Genomic DNA, 15,607 nt, shown 5'->3' on the forward strand with positions numbered 1-15,607 from the left:
TATTAACCAAAAACACTACTCCCAGAGCCAGACATGGTATCCTGAGCTAGGATCCAGGTTCAAGCCTCTGCTCCCCACCTGGAGTGGGGAAGCTTCACAAGCAGTGAAGCAGTGCTGCAGGTTTCTCTCTCTCTCCATCTCCCTCTCTCCCTTCTCAATTTTTATCTGTCCTATCTAATTAAAAAAAAAGGAGGAGGGGGAGGAGAAATGGACACAGACTGCACTGAGTTTCTTGTGCAGGCACTAAGCCTCAGTGGTAACTCTCACAGCAATAAAAAACAAACAAACAGCAACAACAAAAGTCAAGACAGGAGTCCTTCACAACAGAAAAATCCCTCATTAATTACACCAACCTTTATCCCAAAAGCATAGACCAAAAATCACAGGTGAGAAGCTGGAAGGTTGAACTTGAGTTTGCTGGCTCAAACTCATCAATTTTTAAAATTATATCTTACCTTTATAGTTTTAAATTTTGTATTATTTATTGGATAGAGATAGAAATCAAAAGGGAAGGGGAGTGGAAGGTAGAGAAAAAGAGAGAGAGAGAGACCCCTGCAGCACTGCTTCACCACTTGTGAAGCTTCCTCCCTGTAGGTGGGCTTGAACTCCGGTCTTTGCCTGTGGTAATGTATGTTCTCTGCCAGGTGTGCCACTTTCTGGCCCCATCACATGACCACCTTTCCTTTCAAAGAAGCAGGAAAATGCGGACCTGCAGTGAACCACAAAAGAGAAGGAAATTCCTCCTTTCTTTAAGCCATTTTACTGGAGGGTTTGCAGGTTACAGTGGAGTTGTTGACGCACGGGTACCATTTCTCACCCCCCTGTGACAGGTGTCTGTAAAATGCTCTCACTCCCAATAAGTTGGCCCTTTTCCACCACCATGCACCAGGACCCCAAAGCCCTCTCCCCATCCTCCCTGCCCTCCTTCCCCAGAGTCCTTTGCTTTGGTGCAACGCACCACACCCAATCCAAGTTTCATTTTGTGTTTTCCCTTTCTGTCCTGGTTTAAGTCCCACCTATGAGTGAGATCATCTGGTCTTGTCCTTCTCTCCCTTGACATGTCCTTCAAGTTTTATCCAGGAGGAGGCCAAGGTGATGAGTTCATCAGTCTTCACAGCTGAGTAGTAAGGGATTCCCTTTTTTAAAAAAAATTTTTTTTTCTTTTATTTCATAGGACAGAAATGGCGTGGGAGAGGGAGAGAGAAAAGGCACCTGCAGACAAGCTTCATGGCCCGTGAAGCATCACCCCTACAGGTGGAAATGGCAGAGGGCCTGGAAGCTGAGTCTCTGTTTGTGGCAATAAGTGTTCTCTCCCCAGCCCCAGCAGGGAATTCCTTTATTAACAAACAGACCCATCTGCTAAGTGTGTTCTCTTTAATGGGCTGCAGCCTGCTGCAAACTGTTCCTTTGAGAAGGGACTTGTGTGCCCCACTGTGACCGTTTAACACTGGGTCTCTGTCCCCTGGGGCATCCGATTTTGCAGCTCTGGGAATGAGCAATGTCAAGCTGGCTATCTGTGTCTCAGATGCCCCAAGAGTTATCATAAATCATTTTAAAATAATTGTTTTGATTTGCCAATTGAAAAAAAAAAACACCATAGGGAATTCTTAGGTAAAACAATTCATTACAAACTCAAGCAAGAATAAGATAGCTATCTTTTCTGCACATTACAGACCCTGATTGCAGTAACTGCTTCCCTCTTCGCTTGATCAATCAGGCAGCTCTCAAGAGAGACCAGAAGGGAACCCACCCATTTTTTTTTTCCTGGGGGTGGAAGGAAGGATTTCATGAAAATGCATCTGAGAAGTCTGGTTTACAATTTAAAATTTCACACACACACACACACACACACACACACTTTAAGACTGGAAATAGTTGAGAATACAATGTGTGCATTGAGCATAGAAAGGTTTCTCTCCGGAGTCAGGCGATAGTACAGCGGGTTAAGTACTCGTGGCATGTGGCAAGTGGCACAAAGCACAAGGACCCGCATATGGATCCCGGTTCGAGCCCCAGCTTCCCACCTACAGGGGAGTCACGTCACAGGCGGTGAAGCAGGTCTGCAGGTGTCTGTCTTTCTCTCCTCCTCTCTGTCTCCCCCTCCTCTCTCCATTTCTCTCCGTCATATCCAACAATGATGACATCAATAACAACAATAATAACTACAACAATAAAACAAGGGCAACAAAAAGGAATAAATAAGTAAATATTAAAAAGGAAAAAGGTTTCTCTCCCGGGGCCGGGTGGTTGCACACCTGGTTGAGCACACGTTACAATGAATGCACAAGGACCCAGCATCGAGCCCCTGGTTCCCACCTGCAGGGGGAAAGCTTTGCGAATGTTGAAGCAGGGCTACAGGTGTCTCTCTGTCTCTCTCCTCTATCTCTCCCTTCCCTTTCGATTTCTGGCTGTCTCTAGCTAATAAATAATAAAGATAATTTTAAAAATTTAAGCTTTCTCACCCAGCAACCACAAATGAAAATTTTCTGAAATATGTCAAAGGTCTAATGATCTTTCAATACCCACAGAAATTAGGTCATTTGAAGTTATTTATTTTTATGTTATTTTACCAGAGCACTGCTCAGCTCTGGCTGCTGATGGGGCTGGGGATTGAACCTGAGACCTCAAGACCTCAGAGTCTTTTGGCATCACCATTATGCTGTCTCTCCAGCCAAGACCCAGTGATTTCTGGAGAAACCCACCATCTCCCCTTTAATCACCAGGATGGTAAGGTAAGTCTTTGGAGGTAAAGAGTAGACCATTTCTAAAACGACTGTCATTGTGATTGGTGCAGGCATAGACACGTGACCCACACAGACCAATCAGAGTCCCCATTGAGCTTTGCTCTATGAAAACCGAAGGATAAGGACCGGGTGTGGCGCACCTGGTTGAGCTTACCCATCGGTGAGCAAGGACCCAGGTTCCAGTCCCCGTCCCCACCTCCAAGGGGGTGGGAGGTTTTGTTCACAGGCAGTGAAGCAGTGTTGCACATTTCTCTCATTCTCTATCTCCCCCTTCCCTCTCCAATAAATAATAAAATAAAATAAAATTTTTTTAATATTCCCTTTTGTTGCCCTTGTTTTATAGTTGTAGTTATTGATGTCGTTGCTGGATAGGACAGAGAGAAATGGAGAGAGGAGGGGAAGACAGAGAGGGGGAGAGAAAGACAGACACCTGCAGACCTGTCTCACCGCTTGTGAAGTGACTCCCCTGCAGGTGGGGAGCCGCGGGCTGGAGCCGGGCTCCTTATGCCGGTCTTTGCGCTTTGCGCCATGTGCGCTTAACCCGCTACCACCCAACTCCCCAATAAAATATTTTTAAAATATTTGAAAATTAGGAGGAGAGCATCTTTCCAATTAAGTACTTTGGCAAGATAGAGCTTGTGGCTCTCAGTGGCCATATCTCTTGTCGTGTGTGTGTGTGTGTGTGTGTGTGTGTGTGTGAGAGAGAGAGAGAGAGAGAGAGAGGAAGCCACAAGAGAAGTGACACATGTCGAGAGAGAGGAAACAACCATGTGGCCGTGGTTTGGTGCCTGAGCCCAGCTGTGACAGCATGTCCAGTCAGCACTTCAACTTCCAGCTAGTGCCAGCAATACCCCTTTCTGGCTGGGAGAGTCTGCATTATATGTATATATATACACATATATATATGTATGTGTGTGTATATATATACATATATATATATTTAAATTATATTTATTTATTGGATAGAAGCAGGCAGAAATTGAGAGGGAAGGGGGAGATAGAAGAGAGACACCTGCAGCCCTGCTTCACCACTCGTGAAGCCTTCCCCCTGCAGGTGGGGACCAGGGGCTCCAACCTGGGTCCTTGCGCACTGTAACATGTGCGCCCAACCAGGTGTGCCACCACCTGGCCCCTTGCATTGAGCTTTCAAACAGTCGCCACCAAAGGAAGGCTTCGGGGGTGGGGGGGGGGGGTGAATAAAATAGCTGAAAAGTCAGGTTTATGGAGGAGTGCTCAACTTACACAGGATGAGGGCCAGGAGGGGTATCCGCTCCCTGCATCCGTCAGACACCACTCAGCCCTAAACACAGAAAGGGCCTCAAGCTTGGGAGTCAGGCTTGCAAATAATCTCACCAACAGCCTCATTTGAATGTTTGCTCAGAGCTGTCACCAGCACCACCCCGCTTGAGGGGAAGGCAAGAAGGAAACTCTGAATGGTCCCTGTCAGAAATATGGGGGACATTCACAAACTCCGGGTGCTGAGAATGTGAGCAGTTCAGGACCTGGTGTTTGGCTCTGGGAATACTGACATGGAAACTGTGTCCTGAAGACACCCGGAGAGAAGGTGAAAGAAAGCTCTACCTGGGAGTGTCACTGAGTAAGTCTGGCAGTGTTGCTCCTTCAGGCCAAAGATGATGTTTTACAAGTGCACATTTCAGGGGCCGGAGAAATAGCCCACTGGGGAGGATGCCTGCCTCACCATGTGTGCAGACCGGGCTTGAGCCCAGCACCACCATTGACAACCCATAGCCTGAAAGAGAGCTCCCGTGTTGTGGTGTCTCCTGTTCTCTCTCTCTCTCTCTCTCTCTCTCTCTCATTAAAAGCAAATGAACTGGGAGTTGGGAGGTAGTGCAGCAGGTTAAGTGCACGTGGCGTGAACCAGAGTAAGGATCCCAGTTCGAGCCCCCGGCTCCCCACCTGCAGGGGAGTCGCTTCACAAGCGGTGAAGCAGGTCTGCAGGTGTCTATCTTTCTCTCTCCCTCTCTGTCTTCCCCCCCTCTCCATTTCTCTCTGTCCTGTCCAAGAACAACAACAATAAAATAACAAGGGCAACAAAAAGGGAATAAATAAACACTAGAAAAAACAACAACAACAAATGAACCCTATGAACAGACCCCGGGAGTGTCTGCAGTCCTGACACTTCTGGAGAGACTGTGGGAGCAGAGGCTGAGTCCAGCACGTGGTGGGCTGCAGAACAGGAGGGGCCTGGGGCTTGTGCTCAGTGAGGTTGGTGAGGTCAGACGCCTTGTTTTGGCATGACCCATCTGTGACTCTAAACCCGACAGACACCGAGTCCACAGCTAACCGAACATGTTTCTTCATTTTGACTCCATTTTGACTAATACCTAGCTAATTCATATAATTAATTTCTTAGAGAAGATGGCATAATGGTTATGGGGAAAAAAAAAGTTTCATGCCCAAGGCTCCAAATTCCTGCATACAGTCTCTCACACCACCAGAGCTGAGCAGTAGTCAGGCTCTCTCCCTCCCTCTCTCTCTCTCTCTCTCCCTCTCCCTCTCTCTCTCTCCCTTTCTCTCTCTCCTCCTCCTCCTCTCCCTGCCCCCTTTATTTCTCTGTCACTCTCATTAAAAATAAATAATTAGGGCCAAGAGGTGGCGAATACAATACTATGCACAGGGACCAGGGCTCGACCTCCCAGTCCCCACCTGCAGAGGAAAGCTTCACAAGCGGTAAAGCAGTACTACAAATGTGACTCGCCTTCTCTCTGCCTCCCCCTTCCATCTCAGTTTCTGTCTCTACCCAAAAATAAATAACATTTTTTAAAAGGCATTAAAATAAGGTATATGGGGCTGGGTGGTGGCGCACCTGTTTGAATGCACAGGTTATAATGTACAAGGACCCTGGTTCAAGCCCCCGGTCCCCACCTGCAGTGGGAAAGCTTTGTGAGTGGTGAAGCAGGGCTGCAGGTGTCTCTCTGTCTCTCTCCCTATCTATTACCCCCTTCCCCCTCGATTTCTGACGGTCTCTACCCAATAAATAAAGATAATAAAAATATGTTTTAAAGGTATATGTATAAAAGAAACAGTGGCCAAGTGTAGTGAATTCACGCATGGGCAAGATTCTGACTCCACAAAATGAATAAACCCTTTTCAAATAACAGGTGATCAGCAAGTTTCAGTCCGTGAGTAAGAGGACAGAAGTGAGCCAAGGACTCTGTTGGGTTACTGACAATCAACTGGGTAGGTGCTGGGGGAGAGAGGAGGCACCCAAGCCAGCAGCCAACTTAAGTTCCCAGAAACTAGAAGACAGAGCAACTGCAGTGACCTCGTCTCACATCTGGTTTGTGTCATATCTGAGCAGCAGGACAACCCATTCTGGCTCCCATGGCACCAGGGAAGGCTGCTTCTGTGTTAGGCGTGGGGGGACTTGGGGCCGGGTGGCGGTGCACCTGGTTAAGTGCATATTTCACCATGTGCAAGGACCCAGGTTCCAGCCCCCGCACCCCACCTGCTTCACAAGTGGTGAAACAATGCTGGAGGTCTCTCTGTTTCTCTCTCTCATTTCATCTCATTATCGCTGAGGCTTGGTGCTGGCGCTAACAGAGCCACTGCTCCTGGCAGCCATGTTTCCCCCATTGTTGTTGCTGCTATTGTTGTTACTGTTGGCTAGAGCAGAGAGAAATCGGGAGAGAAGGGGAAGACAGAGAGAGGAAGAGAAAGATAGACACCTGCAGACCTGCTTCACCACCTGTGAAGCGACTTCCCTGCAGGTGGGAACCTGGGGGCTCAAACCAGGATCTTTGAGCTGGTCCTAGTGTGCTTAACCAAGTGTGCCACCACTCGGTCCCCTCTCTCCCTATTTCCCCCATCCCTCTCTGTCTTATCAAATAATACAGAGAAAAATTGCCACTGGGAGTGGTGGGTTTGTAGTGCTAGCACCAAGTCCCAAAGACAACCAAGGTGACAATAAAAAAATGAAAAATAAAATAAAATAAAATTTATATCAGAGAAATATCTGTGGGAAAAAAAGGGGGAGGAAACTTAAGGGGCCCTGTGATTCCATCATTCTCTGTCCTTATTCATGAGGATGTTCTGGTCCTGATTCTCACCAGGTTTCTATGTCAAAGGAATTCAGTAGAAATTAAAAAGAGCTGAACTTGGGGGTGGGTGGGGGCTGGGCAGTGGCCCACCCAGTGCAGCACACACTACTACACACAGGGACCTGGGGTCCAGCCCCTGTCCCACCTTTGGGGGGGAGGGGGGAGCTTCACAAGTACTGAGGCAGGGCTGCAGGTGTCTCTCGTCTCTCCCCCTTTCTATCTCCCCCTTCCCTCTCTATTTCTCTCTGTCTTATCAAATAAACAAACAACAACAACAAAAAAGTAAAAAAAGAAGCCCTCAGTATCAAAATTGCTACAGGTTAAGAGTTCAGTGAGCTTATTTGTACTTGACCACTGTCATCATTCACGTTACATTTTAGCCAACCTAGACTCCACTGCTCAGAGACCTTCCTAGGTCCCACTAACTCCAAATGATTCCTCTTCTTCCTCCTCCTCCTCCTTCCAACTAGAAGTAGCACTTCCCTGCCCACCTAACCTCTAACCACATGCTGCTTCAAACTGTAAATTTTAATGGTGTGTGTGTTTGTGTGTGTGTGTGTATGTGTGTACGTGTCTGTGTGTGTGTGTGTGTGTCTGTGTGTGTCTGTGTACGTGTGTCTATGACCCAGGTTCCAGCCTGGCCTCCACCACAAGGAAGCTTCCATGTTGTGGTCTCTTCCTCTCTCTTTCCCTTTCTCTCTGTCTCCCTCTCTGTCTCTATCTTTAAAAAGGAAGGAAGGAATAAAGAAAGCAAACTGTTCTCTTTAGCTCACGGGTGTACTGTCACGGCACACTTGACATTACTTTAGAGCTCAAACAACCTAGACTAAAAAAAACACACACACACAAACACAAAAACCCTTTTTTACAAAATGTCTATATTGGCGGATTGATAGTTTACAGTCAACAGTAAAATACAATAGTTTGTACGTGCATAACATTTCCACGTGACAATACAACCCCCACTAGGTCCTCCTCTGCCATCATGCTCCAGGACCTGAACCCACTGCCCCCGCCCCACCCAAGAGTCTTTTGCTTTCGTGCAATACCAAAAAAAAAAATCTTACCACATCCACCTGCCACATTTGGAGCCAGTGGCTGGCACAGTAGGAACCCAACAGACAGAAGTCAGGAAACGATCTCTTCATGTCCCTCACCTGTGGAGAAGCACCCTGGGCACTGGGCCTTAAAAGAACAGTCACTGAGCACATCCTGAGCAGAAAATCAGTCAGTCCCGCACACAGCTGTAGAAAGTTGAGGGGAGGGGTTTGGGCAGTAGTGCAGTGGGCTAAGCGCACATGATGCCAAGCAAAAGGACCGGCGTAAGGATCCTGGTTCGAGCAGGGCTACAGATATCTCTCTTTCTCTCTCCTCTTGTATTTTATTTTACATTTTTAAAAGATTTTATTTATTTTTGAATTATCTTTATTTATTGGATAGAGACAGTCAAAGATCAAGGTGGCAGGGAAAATAGAAAGGAAGAGAGAAAGAGAAAAGATACTATCTCAGCCCTTCATAGCTAGCAAGACATCTCTCGTGAGGGAGACCTCTGCTTCTCTCCCACCTCTGAATTACTAGGGGTCTTAAGAAGCCCACCCCCTCTGCTCTGTCTGCCCCTTCTGAAGGGGTTGGCTAGGCCTGAAGGCAGTGTATCCATTCACATCCTGGCTGACTGAATATTTTACATCCACTGTTGAGATCTACAGCTCAGAAAGAAAAAAAAAAAAGATCTCTTTCAAAATATTAACAGAAGATGGACAAAGCACCTTGTCACCGCAGAACTCTGACGGAGGTGGGTGTTGTTCTCAGGTCTGTTAGCACAACACCTGGTCTGATGTGCAGCTCAGAGGCCCAGGCCTCACTCCAACGTTTGTGCCTCATTGCTTAAGAAATAGCTCGTGTGAGGCTACAGATAGTGACTGCTTTGGCAGACCTGGATGAAGTGGGTTGGACAACTCTGGCAAGAATCATCTATTAAAAGAATTATTTGGGGGGTCAGGCAGTAGCTCAGCAGGTTAAGCGCACATGGCACAAAGTGCAAAGACTGGCGTATGGATCCCAGTTCAAGCCCCCAGCTCCCCAACTAGAGGGGAGTGAAGCAGGTCTGCAGGTGTCTGTCTTTCTCTCCCCCTCTCTGTTTTCCCCTCCTCTCTCCATTTCTCTTTGTCCTATCCAACAACAATGACAGAAATAACAACTACACTAATAAAAATAATTATTTTAATGAGAGAGAGATACAGAGGGAAAGAGAGATAGAAAGACAAGGGGCCAGGTGGTGGCATACCTGGTTAAGCACATTACACATTACATTAACACATTACAATGCAAAAAGACCCAGGTTCAAGGTTCTGGTCCCCACCTGCAGGGGGGCAAGCTTCACAAGTGGTGAAGCAGGGCTGTAGGTATCTCTCTTTCTCCCTCTCTAGGTCTCCCCCCCTTCAATTTCTCTCTCTACTGAATAATAAATAAGTAAATAAAGAGGAAGAAATAAAGCAGAAAGACACACAGAAATAGAGACACCAGAGCCCTGTTCAGCTCTGGCTGATGGTGGTGCTGGGAATTGAACCTGGGACTTCAGAGCCTCAGGCAGGAGAGTCTCTTGTGTCACCACAGTGCTGTCTCCCCAGCAGGTTTCACCATTCTAAGCACCACTGAGAACGTCCATAGTTCACGGAGAGGGGACGACCTGATAGCCATCACAGGAGTCTGGAGACAGTGGGTGCCACCCTTGTGGTGACTCTGAGGGGCTCAGCACCTCAGTGGGGTCTGTCACTGGTACCACTGCATCTTCACAAGCTCATGACAGAACTTGAGGGGCAGGGAGCTGCTGGGGGGGGGACAGAGCAGAGACAGGGCTGGAATGTGGGCCAGGGACAGCGGCCGTTGCTGGGATGACAACACAGGGCTTGGGGTTACATAAGCTTCCTGGGCACAGCCACGCCTGGAGGGAGAAGGCCCACTACAGTTTTGAAGGAGCTGGCCACAGAGAAGCCCGCCCAGAAGTGAGAGTCGACCATGCTGCAGACACTGTCCTCACCTGGTTGCAGAAACCGCCATCGGGGCCTTCAGCCACCGACAGCAGATGGCTAAGACCCTCCTTCTCTTTTGTAATTTTTTTTTTAAAGATGAAAAGAAAGAAGGAATAAATGGAGAAAAAGAAAGGAAAGAACACACCTAAATTCTTTTTTTAATTTTTAAATATTTATTTTCTCTTTTGTTGCCCTTGTTGGTTTTTTTTATTGTTGTTGTAGTTAGTTATTGTTGTTGTTATTGATGTCATTGTTGTTGGATAGGACAGAGAGAAATGGAGAGAGGAGGGGAAGACAGAGAGGGGAAAAGAAAGACAGACACTTGCAGACCTGTTTCACCGCCTGTAAAGTGACTCCCCTGCAGGTGGGGAGCCGGGGGCTCAAACCAAGATCCTTACTCCAGTCTTTGCGCTTTGTGCCATGTGCACTTAACCAGCTGTGCTACTGCCCGACTCCCCACACCTAAATTCTTACCCACCGATGGGCAGATGAATGGACAAAGAAGATATGGCAGTGTAGTGATATACAGCTATGAAAAAGAGGAAAGCGGGAGTTGGGAGGTTAAATATTTAAATATAAAAATAAAATTTTTAAAGAGAAAAAAGAAAAAGAGGAAATTGTCATTCATGACAACAGGGGTGGAATTTGAGGGGGCTACAATAAGCCAAACAAGCCAGAAGGACAAAGACAAATGCTGTGTGACCTCACGCCTGTGAGAACACAAAGAATGAAACAGACACATGAAAACATGCCCTCGGGTTCTGACAGCAGAGCTGAGGTTACTGGAGGGGGGTGGGGGAGACTTGAGAGCTTATTGAGGAAATGTGAGAGCCTGTATTCCTGAGACCCACAGTGCGATGACCTAGGTTACTTCAAATACCCAGCATTGGGGCCAGGCAGTGGCGCACCCAGTAGAGTGCAAATGTTACAATGCACAAGGACCTGGGGTCAAGACCCTAGTCCCTACTTGCAGGGGGCAAAGTTTCACAAGTAGTGGAGCAGGGCTGCATTTCTCTCTCTCTCTCTCTCCCTCTCTCTCTCTCTCTCTCTCTCTCTCTCTCTCTCTTATTCCTCTTCATCTCCTCCTCCCCTCTCAATTTCTGTCTCTATCCAAAAATAAATAAAATATTTAAGAAATAATACAAATAATTAAAGCTTTGAGCCTGTTCACAGCAGGAGCTTGACTTGTGGGGTCTGGGACGCTGTGTTTTTGTGAGGAGCAGTGAAAGGGAGGAGGCCCACAGGCTGGTCATGGGAGACGTTCCTCTGTGAGTTGCCATAAGCCTCTCACTCTGCACTGGCTCCGGCCACAGGAATGTCAGACCTCAGCTAGAAAGAGGAGGCAGCATAGCTCACCTGGACAGTGCACAGCCTGGAGCTGTGAAGCTCTGGAGAGAAAGAAGGGAGAAAAGGAAAGAGAGAGAGAGAGAGAGAAAAGGAAAGAAAAGAGAGAGAAGGAAAGAAAGACAGGAAGGAAGGGAAATAGGAAGAAGGAAATGGAAAGAAAGAAGGAAAGAAAGGAAAAGAGAGAGAAAGAAAAGGAAAGAAGAAAGAAAGAAGTGAATTCCAGGTCTCACCCCATGTGTTTCGCCAGTCCAGGGCAGAAGCTGCATGAATAAAGGAATCTTCTAGACTGTTGAAGCTTTGCACCCCTCCCCAAGTATCAGAAGTGATTTTCTTTTTGTCATTTATGGAAACAATCTTTAAAAAGATTTTTTTTGGGGGAGTCGGGCAGTAGCGCAGAGGGTTAAGTGCACGTGGAGCAAAGCACAAGGACCCACATAAGGATCCAGGTTCAAGCCCCCAGCTCCCCACCTGCAGGGGAGTCACTTCACAGGTGGAGAAGCTGGTCTGCAGGTGTCTATCTTTCTCTCCCCCTCTCTGTCTTCCCATCCTCTCTCGATTTCTCTCTGTCCTACCAAACAATGATGACATCAATAACAACAACGATAGAAGAAAAAAAAAGAAAAGAAAAGAAATTAAAAAAGGAATGAAGCGAGCAAAGCTGGAAGCTGGTTGGAGAATGGTCAGACCAGGAGCTGGCCTCGGGCTTCCCACCTACGGGGATGGGGGTGATTTCTTTCTCTGCGACTCGGCAGTGTACCCAGCTTCTCACCCCCAGAAACAGAACCAATGGAGGGAAAACAAGACCCAAATGGGGTCAGGTGGTAGCTCAGCAGGTTAAGGTTAAGGGCTCGTGACGCAAAGTGCAAGGACCGGCATGAGGAACTGGTTTCGAGCCCCCAGTTCCCCACCTGCAGGGGAGTCGCTTCACAAGCGGTGAAGCAGGTCTGCAGGTGTCTGTCTTTCTCTTCCCCTCCTCTCCCCATTTTTCTCTGTCCTATCCAAGAACAACAGCAATGACTACAACAATAATGACAACAAGGGTAACAACAAGGGCAACAAAAGGGAAAAAATAAGCCTCCAGGAGCAGTGGATTCATAGTACAAGAAAAAAAAAAGGGTGGGGGAGATAGCATAATGGTTCTGCAAATAGACTTTCCTGTCTGAGGCCCTGAGGTCCCAGGTTCAATGCCCAGCACCACCATCAGCCAGAGCTCAGCAGAGCTCTGGTTTCCCTCTCCTCTCTCTCTGTATCTCACTTTCGTGAAAAATAAATAAATAAATAAAAGCTGGGGAGACAGCATAATGGTTAGGGGGGAAAAGCCTTCTATGCCCGAGGCTCTGAGGTCCCAGGTTCAATCCTCAGCATCACCAGCAGCCGGAGTCCAGCAGCACTCTGTGGGGGGAGAGTCCAGGACCTAGTGGAGGTTGTATTGTTATATGGAAAACTGGGGAATGTTATGCATGTACAAACTATTGTATTTACTGTCGACTGTAAAACATTAATTCCCTCAATAAAGAAATTTAAAAACAGAGAAAGAAATTAGAACCAAAGTAGAGAAGTCCCAGAGCTCCTGAGTCAGAGCCCAGGCGGCCTCTGTCCCGCCTCCTCTGTCGGCCTCCAATCGTCTCTCTTCTCTCGTCCCCGCCCCCTCTGGAGGCCTCCAATCCGCTTCTCTCCTCGTCCAGGCCCGCCCCCTCTCCGTCCCCATGGCGACGGGAAACAACAAAACACTGGGCAGGGAACCCTTCAGAGCCGGCAGGCAGCCGGGAATTTCCAAACAGAAGAGATCAGGAAAAATGAAAAAATGTCTGAGCTTGAGCGAGATGAGGAGACCGGGATGGGGGAAGGGGAGGGTAAATCCAGCTTGATAGAAGTGCCTTTTTTTTTTTCCTTTTAAATACAGAGAGACCAAAGCAAAGAGCTTCCTCTAATGCATGGAAGCTGGGCTTGAACCTGGGTCACACACAGGGCAAAGTAGTGCACTATCCAGGTGAGCTATCCCGGGAGATGCCCCCTTACAGTCAGTAAAAAGTTCGACATACACTGCAGCTCAGCCCATGATCACGCCTGCAGGGTGAATCATTAGCAGAATAGGGATGGAACAAAGGGAACAGACATGAGGAGAACTGAGGTTGGAAGAGTTGGCGCCAAAAAGACGTTGTTTGGGGACCAGGAGACAGCCTAGCGATTGGTGATGCCTGAGCCTCTGAGCCCCCAGGTTCAATCCTCAGGACCACCATGAGCCAGAGCTGAGCAGGGCTCTGGCTGAAAATAAATAAGTGCAGGTGGCACAAAGCACAAGGACTGGTATAAAGATCCTGGTTCGAGCCCCCAGCAGTGAAGCAGGTCTGCAGGTGTCTGTCTTTCTCTCCCCCTCTCTGTCTTCCCCTCGTCTCTCCATTTAAAAGGAAATAAATAAATAAGTAAATAAATATTTTTTGAAAAAGAAGAAAATAAATGAATAGGGCTGGTGAAATAGCTTACTTGGAAAGTGTGTGTAACCCAGGCTTCAGCCCAGCCCCCACGGCATTGAAGAAAGCTCTCTGCTCACTTTGTCTCTGCCTTTCTGCCTGTTTCTTTCTTTAACAAAGAAATATTTCAATGACAATAACATGTTTTTTTTTTTTAAAGGACAGGGCATGTTTTCAAAGCTTGGGAAGCTACAAGACACAACAGGTGCAGAGAAGGAAGGAAGCAGCCCTGCCTTGACCCACCTGGAGGTGGCATGACTACAGATCACCTGCGTGGTGACTGGCATGCGGACTGCCCACACCTGCCCACAGGGAGTGAGCTGGGGTAGGATCACCACCTGGCAGGGGTGTGGGGGAGACTACTGATGGAAGAGTTTCTGAGCCCTGCAGCAGGAGGAGGGGCCTGGAGAGCTGAGCTCAGGAAGAAATGCTCTGGCCAACTCAGCAATGGCCAAGTGCCAGCATGTTCCAGGCTGCTCTTGGGAACATGAGGGTGACAGTGCAGGGTCCCTGCTCCAGGGGACCAACATGTCCTTCAGGAACTGTAGGGGCCATGGGAGAGGGGGAGGGAGAGGGGTAGAGAGGCAGGACGACAGAGACCTACTTCTTTCTGGAAATGTCTCCTTTGCCTTCCACGGTGTTATGTTATCCTTATCCTCTGCTGAACTTGCTGCCTGCACCCCAGACCATGTCAGGGGAAAGAGAAGAAACTCTTGCCCTGAGATGCCAGGCCAGCTTTCTCCAGCTTCTGGGGTCGTGGCAGGATCAGTTGTTCATCCTGAGGGGAGAAGAGCTCAGGTAGAGAGAACTTCCCCGGGGCCAGGTGGTGGTGCCCCTGGTTAAAAGCACACATTACAGTGCACAAGGACCCAGGTACAAGCCCCTGGTCCCCACCTGCAGTGAGTGAGTGGTGGCGCAGGGCTGCAGGTGTCTCTGTGTCTCTTTCCCTCTCTATCTCCCCCTCTCAATTTCCCTCTGTCTCTGTCCAATAATAAGTAAATAAATAGTGGTCCGGGAGGTGGCGCAGTGGCTGAGGCACTGGACTCAAGCATGAGGTCCTGGGTTTGATCCCCGGCAGCACATGTACCAGAGTGGTGGCTGGTTCTTTCTCTCCTCCTATCTTTCTCATAAATAAATAAATAAATAAATAAATAAATAAATAAATTCTTTAAAAAATAAAATAAGTAAATAAATAAAAATTAAAACAAAAAAAGAGAACTTCCCCCGTGTGTGTGAGGAGAGGCGGTGGGCACAGATGGCACTCAAGCCCTTGCCAACACCACCTCCCCTGGTCCGTGGAGGACGTGACCGTTTGAGGACAGAAGCCCGGCTCTTCCACGCTCAACCTGACTCTGTACCTGGCACACAGGAGATGCTTCATGCTCAGCTAGCCAACACATGTCACTATCAGATATGGTTGGTTGTTTTTTTTTTTTATCATTTATGTTAATGGTATCTCTGAGTCCACTGTATCTTTAGCTTGGTGTCTGTCATGAATTTGGGGAAATTCATGACCATTTTCACCTCAGCAGTTTCTCCTGATGTTATGTGCATGATATACTTTTTGAAATTGCCTCACGACTCTTGGATGCTCTACTTTGTCTTTTTTTTTTTTCCTCATTGCATTTGTTTGAGAAATTTGTTTTATTTTATTGTAGAAATAAGGGAGTTGGGTGGTAGCTCAGCGGGTTAAGTGCAGGTGGCACAAAGCTCAAGGACCAGCTCAAGGATCCCAGTTCATGCCCCCGGCTCCCCACCTGCAGGGGAGTCGCTTCACAAACAGTGAAGCAGGTCCGCAGGTGTCTGTCTTTCTCTCGCCCTCTCTGTCTTCCCCTCCTCTCTCCATTTCTCTCTGTCCTATTCAACAATGACGACATCAATAACAACAACTATAATAACAACAACAATAAAACAACAAGGCAACATAAAGGAAATAAATATGTTTTTAAATCTAT

The 15,607-nt window shown here is 47.7% G+C and overlaps 1 long non-coding RNA gene across 1 annotated transcript in view; it reads left to right on the forward strand.

The window, feature by feature from the left end:
- The window catches only part of LOC132535449 (uncharacterized), a 45,650-nt gene extending 40,983 nt beyond the window's left edge, over positions 1–4,667 (forward strand). The window contains exon 3 of the long non-coding RNA XR_009547258.1: positions 4,629–4,667. This is a non-coding gene — a long non-coding RNA (uncharacterized LOC132535449). The remainder of the gene's footprint in view (positions 1–4,628) is intronic.
- The last annotated feature ends 10,940 nt before the right edge of the window (positions 4,668–15,607 follow it).

The sequence above is a fragment of the Erinaceus europaeus genome, chromosome 22 (assembly GCF_950295315.1).
Source record: "Erinaceus europaeus chromosome 22, mEriEur2.1, whole genome shotgun sequence".
Classification (NCBI taxonomy): Eukaryota; Metazoa; Chordata; class Mammalia; order Eulipotyphla; family Erinaceidae; genus Erinaceus; species Erinaceus europaeus.